This window comes from Nicotiana tabacum, chromosome 3, assembly GCF_000715075.1.
Source record: "Nicotiana tabacum cultivar K326 chromosome 3, ASM71507v2, whole genome shotgun sequence".
Taxonomy (NCBI): Eukaryota; Viridiplantae; Streptophyta; class Magnoliopsida; order Solanales; family Solanaceae; genus Nicotiana; species Nicotiana tabacum.
In genome coordinates, this window is record NC_134082.1 from 106,531,854 (window position 1) to 106,544,466 (window position 12,613).

The 12,613-nt window shown below is 35.9% G+C and overlaps 1 long non-coding RNA gene across 1 annotated transcript; it reads right to left on the reverse strand.

Annotated features, from left to right (window-relative positions):
• Positions 1 to 2,320: 2,320 nt before the first annotated feature.
• Positions 2,321 to 7,510, reverse strand: LOC142179473 (uncharacterized). The gene is made up of 2 exons (XR_012707710.1): positions 6,740 to 7,510; positions 2,321 to 2,522 (listed from the first exon to the last, which is right to left on the reverse strand). It is a non-coding gene; the product is annotated as an uncharacterized LOC142179473 (long non-coding RNA).
• Between the last annotated feature and the right edge of the window lie 5,103 nt (positions 7,511 to 12,613).

Below are 12,613 nucleotides of genomic sequence, written 5' to 3' on the forward strand. Positions count from 1 at the left end.
TGCACACAAGTCCAAAAATATCATACGAACTTGCTCGCGTAATTAAATCACCAAAATAACATCTAGAACTACGAATTTAGCATCAAATCAAAGGAAATTTTAAATAAACCTCATGAAATTCTATTTTCATAACGAACGTTCGAATCACGTCAAACCAACTCCGTTTTCACCATATTTGACAGACAAGTCATAGATATAGTATTGGACCTATGCCGGGTTCCGGAACCAAAATACGGACCAGATATCAATAAAGTTAAATATTGGTCAAACTTTTAAAGTCATTAAACTTTTAAACTTTCAAATTTCAACAAGGCCCGATAACTCAGGCTAGGGACTTTCGAATTCGATTCCGGGCATACGCCCAAGTCCCAAATCACGATACAAACCCACCAGAACCATCAAAATATGAATCCGGATCTGTTTGCTCAAAACGTTGACCGAAGTCAACTCAAATAGATTTTAAGGCAAAAATTTCATAGTCTCATTTTTTAACATAAAAGCTTTCCAGAAAAATATCCGGACTGCGCATGCAAATCGAGGATGGCTAATATGAGGTATTTAAGACTTCAAATCACAGAATTAGGTTCTAATACGTAATATGACTTATCGGGTCATCACACTGCTCAAGATTTTTACCCACTCCATACTTCCGGCATCCCCCCTCCTAAAATAAGGGTGACTCAACAAAGAGTTTGTACATGCTACGCGTACTACGAGTCTTTTTTCAGAAAGAATCGACCGGGTAATACATATGATGACAGTTATAAAGCAGTAACACAGAAAGAAAAAACTGTAAACACATAAACAACTAGCAAATAATAAAATGACATAAAAAATAAAATTAAATAAAGCAAATAAAAAAATAAAAGCCTCAACCGAATATTCTAAAAAGTCAACAAGATCATAGTATCAACTCAAACCTGCAACTCCCCAGCAGAGTCCCCAAAGCTGTCCACCCCCTTTTTTACCTCACTAACACATTTTAAAATAAATAAAAGTGATTTAAAACTCGAAAGGGTTTTCAATTTTAAAGTGACAAAAAATTGTGTCTTAAAAGAAAATTTTCAAAGTCGCCACCTGACATTTGGTTTTAGGGTCGCCAGAGCTGTCGCACCTCCTTTTTCCGCCCCCGCGAGGGTACAAGGAGTTTTTTCCAATTAAAGGACAATCGAAACGGGATTTATTTATTTATTTCAGAGTCGCCACTTGGGAGATTTAGGGTATCCCAAGTCACCAATTTTAATCCCGAATCGAGGAAAAGAATAACCCTGTATTACAGTCCGCGAACCAGAAATCCGAATAAGGAATTCTGTTAACCCGGGAGAAGGTGTTAGGCATTCCCGAGTTTCGTGGTTCTAGCACGGTCGCTCAACTGTCATATTCGGCTGGAGTTTTTTCCAATTAAAGGACAATCGAAACAGGATTTATTTATTTATTTCAGAGTTGCCACTTGGGAGATTTAGGGTGTCCCAAGTCACCAATTTTAATCCCGAATCGAGGAAAAGAATAACCCTGTATTACAGTCCGCGAACCAGAAATCCGGATAAGGAATTCTGTTAGCCCGGAAGAAGGTGTTAGGCATTCTCGAGTTCCGTGGTTCTAGCACGGTCGCTCAACTGTCATATTCGGCTTGTTTATCTGATTTTATACAATTATGCGCTCATGTGCAAGTTTTAACTCTTTACCGCTTTTATCATTATATTTTTAAAAGAATGTGAACATCGTTTAAAAACATGTCTTTGGATTGCGTCACATAAAATGCACCCGCGATCCGGAACGTATTTTTATTCAATGTTTTGGGATTTGGATTTGGGTCGCATAAATGCGCACCCGTATTTAGGAATGTATTATTATTAAAATCGTGCCTAAAGCGATTAGCGTATTATTATTTCTGGGTAAGACCGTGGAATTCACTAAACAGTCCATCCCGAATCTAAATACTCAATTAAACATTTATTGAGGGCCCCGCAATTGATGCATTTTATTGGGCGAGACTCATCTCATTTTATTTTTAAAGGACAATCCTAAAATGCCTACATTTTTCTCTTATTAAATTTGTCTCTACAAAATAAAAGAGAAAATATCTTAATTTATTTACATGTTATTACCTAGTTACATTATACTAGGCATGTTCTCAGTTTGTCAAATTAAAAAAAACTTAGAAATCTAATTTTTATCCTAGACCATTTACATGCTGAAATTAACCAATATTATTTAACTAAACAATATTCCTACCAAGTTCCTACTAGATGGCCTATTCGTTTGATTTTTTACTCGACGGAGTTACTACACCCTTTATTTATTTTTTAGGCAATATATAGATAGTTCATTCGTTAAGCTATCGTTGGATGTTCCACTATATGTATTAAATAGCTACATGATTCTGATTTTTGCAAGCTAAATAATTTATACATACAAATAAAATTTAGAATATAATTAAATATAATTCAGAATTTCAACTCTTCATTTCGTATTCATGCTTCATATTTCGGTTTACAATAACCAGCGTGTCAGTTGTGTACCTGATATTGGAAGCAAAAGAAAATGAAGATGAGAATCAGCAACAGTAATAATAATACAACACAGCAACAATAGTCCAGCAACAGTAACAACCCAGGAACAGAGTTTGCAAACCAGTGGAGCAGTAATCCCAAAACAAAAGTTTCTAGCTTGTATGAAACAACAACAATTAATGCTGATTTCAAACAATGAAAGAAAGCAGAAGATTTTTTTTTTTAGTTTTTTTTATTTGAATGTTTGAATATTTTTCGGAATTTTTCTCTCTCTTAAATATTCAGCTCTTTTTTCTCTCTATTTGTGTTTTAATTCTCTCTCTTATTATTCTCTGTTATTCTCTCTATTTCTGTGTTCTTGTTTTTTTTTTCTGTTCTTCTTTCAAATCTGATTCAAGACCTCTACTTATTTATAACACATTCTCAAACCCTTTAATTAACTAATAAATAAATACTTTTTCCTACCAAACCCATTATTCTTCTCACTCATCCCCATTACATTAAATAAATATATCAAACCAACCCATTATATTTTGTCCCCCATGCCTACCATAAACAATTGTCATATTCCCCTCCACTACATTTTGTCTTGTCCCCCATTCAATTAAACAATAATATCAAAACCCACCCATTACATTTTGTCCTCCATGCTTAACATAAAGAATTACAAAATGTTCAATTACCAAACTACCCCTCCGACCTTATTGCAATTACTATTTTACCCCCGAACGTACTGCAATTTACCAAACTACCTTCATCAGCTATAACCAATCAATTAATCAAACTCAACCAAAATATAGCCAATATGACAAATTTCTACACAAATTCAAACAACAAATCACATGAACATGATTTCTTCAACATTTCAACAACAAATCACATGAACACAAATTGAACAACAAAGAACAACTAAAATTTGATTGAACAATATTTTTAGCAACAAACAAACCTATTTTCGGATTCAACAACAACAACAAACAAGTATATTCAGATTTCTAAATTCAATAATCATTTGAACTTAAAATCAAATCTAACAACATTACAACCAACAATTCCTATATTAAACTTAAACAAGATTATGAGACAAATTCAAGAAATAATCATAAATGATAAACAAGAAATCAAACTATACAAATTTCGGATTCAAGATCAACCAAATAAAGTATGAACATGAATGAAGATATTCAATAATAATAACAAACAAACTTTGTTCAAAGTTCGAATTAAACTTAAACAAAACAAATAAACATATTCAAATCACTAATCTTCAAATAATCAACTAATCTTTCTTAAATTAAATCCAACAAAACTTATAACAAAGATGCATGATCCAAAAATTAAAACCAAAACATAACTTCACATTAAATCACTGAATTAAAAACGAACTTCAATCAAAGATGAACATGAATTAAATCTATTTTTAAACAACAAAACATGATGGATTCACATGATTTAAACAATGTTAATAATTTCTGAAAATACATAAAACACATGAAACAAATTGAAGAAATAATTAATTTAAACTTCAATTTGAATCTAACAAACATTAAACTAACAATTCCTTTTTTTTTTTACAAAAATGAATAAAATTAACATGAAATAAACATAAAAAACAACTAATTAATTTTCATTTGAATCTGAAAACTAAACCAACAAAGCACATGAACAAACTAAAAATTTATCAAAACGATGAACAACGAACAAAACAAGAATCAAACATTTAACGATTTTAACTTCGAGAAATATAAAAACGAAATATGGAATAAAAATAAAACTCAAAAACCAACTAACCGGAAATGAACAATGACGAACGCGATTGTAAACAAATCTGTCCGGGCCTCGACTCAATGAAAGACCTTCGAACTTTGAAGAGACGAAGAAGACGAAGCAACAAAAGGCTGGACAAAGAATAGTTGAAGCCAAAGCAGAAACGTGCAGCCAGCAGCAACAATGGTCGACGCAGCTGTGCGTGCTCGTCCATAGCGGAGAAGAAGACGAAGCAGCGGCGGCACAGTAGCAGCTGAAGACAGTGACGTGAGAAGCAGCAGTAGCACGGCACAGTAGTGATGGTCGACGGACTGTGGTGAAGGCTGTTAGTGCGTCGTTCATGGCTTCGACGACGAGGGAGGGTTGTTTGGCGACGTGGGGTTCTGAAGCAGCAAGTAGGCGTAGCTGGTCGACGCAGAAAACAACAACGTTTGGGGAAGATGAAAGCAGATATAGCAGCAGCATGAAGTGAGGAAGAAGAAGCAGCAACGCGGGTTAGAGCTCGACAAAGACGATGAAGCAAAGGCAACGATGGTTAGAGCTCGACGAAGACGATGAAGCCAAAACAACGATGGTGTTGTGGTGGAGCTGGGGGCGGCATGGTCGCAACTGGGGACGACGCTAGGAGGAGGCTGGTACGGGCAGCCATGGATGGGATGTTTTGGAGCTTGAGGAAGAAGAAGGAAAATGGGGGGGGGGGGGTGGCGGATAGTTAGTATAGTTTTAGGGTTTTTTTTTTTTTGTTTTGTAAAAAATGAAAAATGAAAATGAAGAGGGGGAGTTGGGTTTTTGGTACTGGACTGGGTCGACCCGGTTTGATATGGACCGGGTCGTGGGAAGGTTGGGCCATTTTTTGGGCCTGTGGCTTGAAATTGAAGAAGAGGCCCAATTCCGACTTTCTTTATATTTTTGTTTTCTTTTCTTCTTTTATTTTTCTAAAACTAAATTATAAAAATACTTAAATTATTATTAAGAACTAAATTAAGTTATAAAAACGCAAATTAACTCCCAATAACAATTAACGCACAATTAAGTAATAATTAAGCATAAAATTGTATATTTGGACATTAAATGCTAAAAATGCAAACGATGCCTATTTTTGTAATTTTTATTTTTTGTAAAACAAACTTAATTACTAACAATTGTAGAATTAAATCTTACATGCAAAATGCGACATATTTTTGTATTTTTAATAATTTAACAAATAAACATGCACAGACAAACATACAAATAATTACACAAAAATACCACAAAATTGCACACCAAGGAAAAATCATTTTATTTTTGAATTTTTGGGAGTAATTCTCATATAGGGCAAAAATCACGTGCTTACAGCTACCATTTAAAAATAATTTTCTTTCAAAACACGTTTGACTCTAAAATTGAATGCACCAAAAATTCTAGGTAAGGGGGTTCATTTGACTTGTGGAGAAGGTGTTAGGCATTCCTCGAGTCCCATAACTAGTACAGTTGCATACATGATCTAATCGGCTTTTAAGAATACTCTAATTAAGGCAAAAACACACAAAGAAAAATAGCACGCAAAAGGGTTGAGGTTGTCCCCACCTAAATAAAATAAAAATAAAAATAAGAAAAGAATACTAAAAGTCTATACTATGTTCATCCACGATGTCCGTTACGACCTCCCTTTACATTCATTTCGCGGCATTCCCCTGATAAAAATATTTACAAAGTCTACGGGGCATTTCCCTGAGTATAAACTAACGGGAACGACCTCTCGCCTCGAATAAGATAAAAGAGAAAGACTTAAAGTTTGCCTACCTGAGTGTGATCGGCATAAATATGCTACTAGCGAGTAAGTAACAAGATTAAGGTAATAAAATACTCGAGATCGAATTTCTTTTAAAATCGTACTTCTTTCTCATTTTTCAACCCACACCCCTCCGCTAAACTCATCTAATAAACATGATTAAATAAAAGTGATATGTGCAACATATAAGCTACCTAACATACAAAACTAACAAACAAACAATTACGGGACTAGCCAATAAAATAACAAAATAAGATAGGACGATGAAAGGTGGATTGCAAGCATGATGAGAGCTATATCTAAACCTCAACTATACCTCACGAGTTCCTAATACTATTTTTAATTTTGAAAATTCAAATGAAGCTCGCAACCCATTACCAGAATATTGGTCTTCTTGATTCGCCATTTTAGTGCACTACACAATTAGCTCGCTACTCAATAGCATATACCTCCCTTACAATATCATACAAACCAAGCTCACATGACCCATATTAGCACAAATTTGCAAAGCATAACGTGAATTCAACTACTTTCTTATAATAAAAGATTTAAAACAAAGAACCAACTCAAACAAATTTGAAATTAACATTGCAAGTCATCACACAATAGCAACTAAAATGCGACAACAAACCCACACTGAACATTCACATAAGAAAAGAAATAAAAGAAGTAGAGTTTAGGATTGGACCTCAAAATGAACCTAAGCTTTGCAAGCACTCGAGCAAAATTGTGGAACGAGGTCTGGACTGAAAAATCGAACGGATACCTCAAATACGTGACAGACTAAACGAACCTTACCGAAGAACTCAAACCTTGCCGGAATTCCAACGGAATCCAGAAACCCAATAGATGGCAGCCTTGAACCAAACCTAAAAAACGGACAGCTTTCCTAGCTTTTCGAGAAAGCTTTTTGAAAATGTTTTCAACAAATTTAACAAGCAGATCTAAACTTCGATCATCCTCTTCTTCGTCTTCATCATCGTCATATTCATACTCTTCATACATGTAGTCTCCGGTCACTACACTGCCTCGATCAAGCCTCCAATTTCGTGAATCCCCAACCAAATCATCACCTCTCTGAGGAAAATTGGAAATGGGTCATCTTGAGGCTTGAAGGTGAAAACTAGATATGGGGCGGTGATTAAAAATGAAGATGGGTAAATTGGATATGAGGGTTTAGGGAGTTGGAATGGTAACTTTTGTGTATGTCGTGGCTCATTGTCCCTCCCTTCTTTCATGTACTAAGCTAAGACTCCTTTTTTCATAAAAATATACTCTTGAGCATTAACGTGGAGAAGAAGTCGATTGGGATCGTAAGCTTTTTGAATAAGGGGTCTTCTTACTTTAATTTAAAACTTTCGAATTATGGAGTCTTCCTTCGTTTCTTTTCCCATTCTTTCTCGCTATGTCACTCTGGCCGTTCCTCCTCTTTCTCGTTTTTCTCCCTATGTGTGTGCGTGTGTCTTTTCTTTTTGTAGAAGAAGGGCTTTAGGGTTTAGGGATTGGGTAAAGGGTCAGCTAGGCTTGGGGGTTAATGGGCTAAAGGATCTGAATTGGGCCATTTCAAGATTGGGCTTTTAAAATTCTAAAATTCATTAACTAAAAACCTAAGTTTTCCTCATTTAATATAAAGTAAAATAAAAAATAAAAAAAATTAAAAACAAAACTGTTTTTGGTATTTTCAAAAATTAAACTAAAATAAGGCTAAGTTAGTATCACTATAAAAATACTAACTACTTGTCACACCCCTTTTTTACCAAAACCGCACTAACCCTCTTAAATAAATAAAAAAGAATTTGTAAAGCTTAAAAAGGGTTTTCAATTAGAAAGTGACAAAATTTGTTCAAAAAGAAATAACTCAGAGTCGCCACCTGACATTTGATTTCGGTGTGTCAGGTCACCGTTTTTATAAAAATATATTTTCCTTTTAAAATACTTGAGACTTCAAAACTAAATCTGCACCAGAGATTCGGGTAAGGGGGTTCATTTGACTCAGGGAGAAGGTGTTAGGTACTCCCCAAGTCCCATAAAAATCACGGTTGCGTACATGATCAAGTTGACTTTTTAGGATATTCGAATTAAGGTAAAAACACAGAAACGGGAAAATAAACACACATGAGGCTCGAGGTCGTTTCCACATAATAAAAGAAGAAATAAAAATAAAATGAAAATTAAATACTCCGAGTTCTACTTTAGGTCTCCAAATACAAGTACTTCGGGGCATTCCCCGGAATAAAATATATGCAAGTCCTTCGGGGCATTCCCCGGATAAATTTAACTAAGGGAATGACCTCTCGTCTCAAAGCTAACAAAATCCTAAAGTTTGCCTACCCAAGTGTAGTCGGCCTAAAACATGCTCCTAACGGACCATATAGAAAAATAAACAAACGAATAAAAAAAAATTTAAATCATGCTCATTTTCTAATCTATTGATTTTACTTGTTAGGCCGAGCCCAATCTTAAAGCATGCCAACAAATTTAACCACTAGCGAGCTCAGCCTTGTCCCGATTCCCCGGCCCAACAATCATTCAAGATGTCCAAGAAAGCATCAAGAGCACAAAGAATACGAGAAGAAATAAAGCAAAATGAGGGATCAAAATATGATAAGAGCCTCTTAAGATTCTAATTACTGATTATTCTTACTTCTCAGCTCAAAGAACTATATTTCAAAAGAACGCTCAGACTAATCGCAGTACATCTGACGATTCTACCAAGACAAATAGCAAATGGCAAAACCAAGTTGAACTCATGGTTCTTTGTGATCGAGAATTTTGAACACATGCCGATAGATTAAGCTGCTAACATTTATAATCAGCAATCCTACAAGAATGCAATTTGAAATCAATGCAAAACAAATCTAAGCAAAGTAGCTTGTCCCTAACGAGGTTTAAGCATTATAGTTTGCTAAATGTGAAGTTTCTCATTTAGGAGATTAATGTACCAAAGGTTAGACTTCTGAAAATGATAACTTTGGTTTCAAAAGTACCCTTTTACCAGACATTAAACCTTGCGGAGCCAATTTATGTGCTGCTGCCATCCAAAATGTTTAAGAGACTCCTCGAAAAATTATTAAGTAGCAAATGCGATCATGTCCTTAATAGGAACCCCAATTATGCACAAGACCTTTTCTGTTTCCTTTTATGCTCATATAAACAGTAATTCTTAAACAAATTGATTCATCAAAAATCATGGAGGCAAGCAAAACAAGGATCGGATTCAACAAAGTAATCACAGGCTACTCAAGTGCCGATTCAAGTAAACACGCTAATTTTCGTGCTTAGATACGTGACAAAGGATCATTGGGCTCTAAAAAAACTTTGAACGACAATCCCGACACTCCTTTTCAAGTTCGAACTCAACTAAATAAGCAAAACTATTCAACAGTGCTTTTGGTACATGGTCTTTAAAACATGGATACAAACTTGAAAATGAAACCAAACACATCAATTCAAATATCCAAGTAGATTTCAGCACGACTAATCTACATATTCATTCCTCCTCGATCTCGATTTCAAACCAGCATACAAGACACTAATTGAATTTGCAAACGACACGCATCACTGATCCATAAGTTACACAACAAACAAAGTTCAGAAACTCAGAAAGATCGAGCTAAGCCAACAACGAACTTAACTTCAAAAACAAAAATACGATTTATATCAAAGTAAAACAGAGTATCAATTCCAAATAAGGCGCGGCTAAACAGACTCTTTAACATATTGTAAACTAACTAGGCTCTTATCATTTTTTCGATCACACTACTAATGAGAGCGAAAAGGAAAGAAATGAACCTGTTTGAGCCAAAATTCCTTTAGTAATAGCAGGAGAAATTAGTGAGTACAATCTCTTGTGCGAAGGTCAAACACAAAAAAAACAGCAACACGAACGAACAGAGGCGGCGAACACGAACCAAATACTCGAACGCTGAACTCGATCTCAGCTCAATCAGTCTCCATCGTTGAACAAAAACTCAAAGAAAACTATGAACTAATTCTTATGTTTTTTTTCGAAATAGAAATAAGAAACCGAAAAATTTTGAATCAATTTTTTTTTTGTGTGGAATCCGAACAAAGATCTCTGAGGCCTAAAACCTTAGTTCTTCTCCTCTCCTTCCTTTTCCAAAATTCCCCTATTCATGGGAACCCCTAGAAACTTCTATTCTTCTTCTCCAAGAAAAATCTGAAAAACTTCCCAAAAATCTGAAAATCCTCCTAATACTTCCATAAGACCAAAAATTGGGAAAATGGAAGGCGTGGATGTTTTCACTCACATCCAACCGCTTCCATTTATCCGAGATTTGCTCAAGAAAACCAAAGCACGTGAGGGAGAAGGAGGATTCGATTTGGGTAAAATCATTAGCAAATATCCTGAGTTTATTTTCGTCGCTACGTGGAAGAAGGAGAAGAGAGGAGGGGGGAGACCATGGGGGGACCAGTGGGTGAACTTGCCGGGTTTGATGAATTTTCCGGCGAGTTTGGGCGAGTTGGTGCGCGGCAGAAGCATGGGAGATGGGGCACTGTTTGGAAGAGTCTATAGGGTTAGGTTTTGGGGTTATAATGAGCTTTTATATGGGTGTGGGGATTAATGTGGACCGTTGGATGAAGAGAAATGAATGACTAGGATTTAATTGGGAAAATGGGGCGGGTAGATGGGTTAACCCGGCGGGTCATTGGGGCTGCCAGATTTGGGCCTTTTTCTCGTGTGAAATTGGGCCCAAAAATTTGTAATTCTTTAATTTCTAAAAGCCCATTAAATAACCAACTCAAAATTAAAACTAATTTCAATTAATTAAACAAACTATGTAAATATATGAAACTATATAATATATATATATATATATATATATTAATATATTATGTTTTTATATAAATTAAAAGTAAGAGTAAAAATTATAGTAAAAATGTCACGACCCGGATTTCCCACCATCGGGTGTCGTGATGGCGCCTACTATCGGACAATACCTTTCCTGCTTTCTTTCAAACAATATAATAAACGAGACAAAATTTAAGCGGAAGACTTTAAATCTAAAGCAACTGAAAACCAAAAGTGCGGAAGTTTAATACACATCACTACCCAAGGTCTGGTGTCACTAGCTTACGGACTACTACAGAATACTACAAACAATGTCTGAAAGGAAATACATCATGTTTGTCTGATACAAGATGGACAAACGAAAAACATGGAAAGGGACTTCGGCCTGCGAACGCCAGCTAGGCTACCTCGAGAGTCCCTGGACTGAAGATAGCTCCCAGAAATCCTACTGCTGAGGTCCGTAAGCTGCTCCCTGATCTGTGCACAAAAATGCATAGAGTGTAGCATCAGCACAACCGACCCTATGTGCTGGTAAGTGTCTGGCCTAACCCCGACGAAGTAGTGACGAGGCTAGACAGTACCTACTACAATTAACTTGTACAGATATATACAACACGTGCAAGAAAACAATAACAAGATAATACAAAGTAAAACTGGGAGGGGACATGCTATCGGGGAGTAACAGATAAAATTGAAATATCGGAAATAAACAGAAGAAACTCCAGTTTCCATGATATATATATATATATATATATATATATATATATATATATATATATATATATATATATATATATATAGTGGACGGCGTGCCACACGATCCCATAATATCATATATAAGTGGACGGCGTGCCACACGATCCCATAATATAGTATATAAGTGGACGGCGTGCCACACGATCCCTTTTAACAATATATAGGTGGACGGCGTGCCACACGATCCCTTTTAACAATATATAGGTGGACGGCGTGCCTCACAATCCCTATTTCCATATACCACGTGGTAGGCGTACCACCCGTTCCCATTTCATCTTTATCACAGTGCACAATATGTCACCGGCAACGGAGGGCAATAACCAAGTGGACAGCGTGCCACACGATCCCATAATAACATATATAAGTGGACGGCGTGCCACACGATCCCAATTCATCTTTATCACAGTGCACAATATGTCACCGGCAACAGAGGCCAATAACCAAGTGGACAGCGTGCCACACGATCCCATAATAACATATATAACTGGACGACGTGCCACACGATCCCATAATATCATATATAATATCTGAATTCATATAGTAGACCCCTTCAGGGGAGAATAACAACTCAATACCTTTAACCCGGCAAGGGTACAGCTAACAACCCAAAATATCCCGATAAGGAAGAATATATATATATATATATCAGTCTACACATCCCGGCAAGGGAGTATTCACAACACATTCTCCTTTTAAATCCTCTTCCTCAACCATTCACATTATATGAAACTTATCAAATAAACAAGGAGCTTGTGTCACATTATTCGAATTAAAAGCAATCAAGACTCACGGTCATGCTAGACTCCGGTGCATAGATAACCGTCACCATGCCTATACACCGTACTCCACATTAGCAAGTAGCAAATATCATCCTAATCCTATTCCCTCAAGCCAAAGTTAGAACAAACATTTACCTCGAATGCTCCAAACTCAACTCACGCTTCTAGTATAGCTTTACCTCTTGATTCCACCACCAATCCGCTCGAATAAATT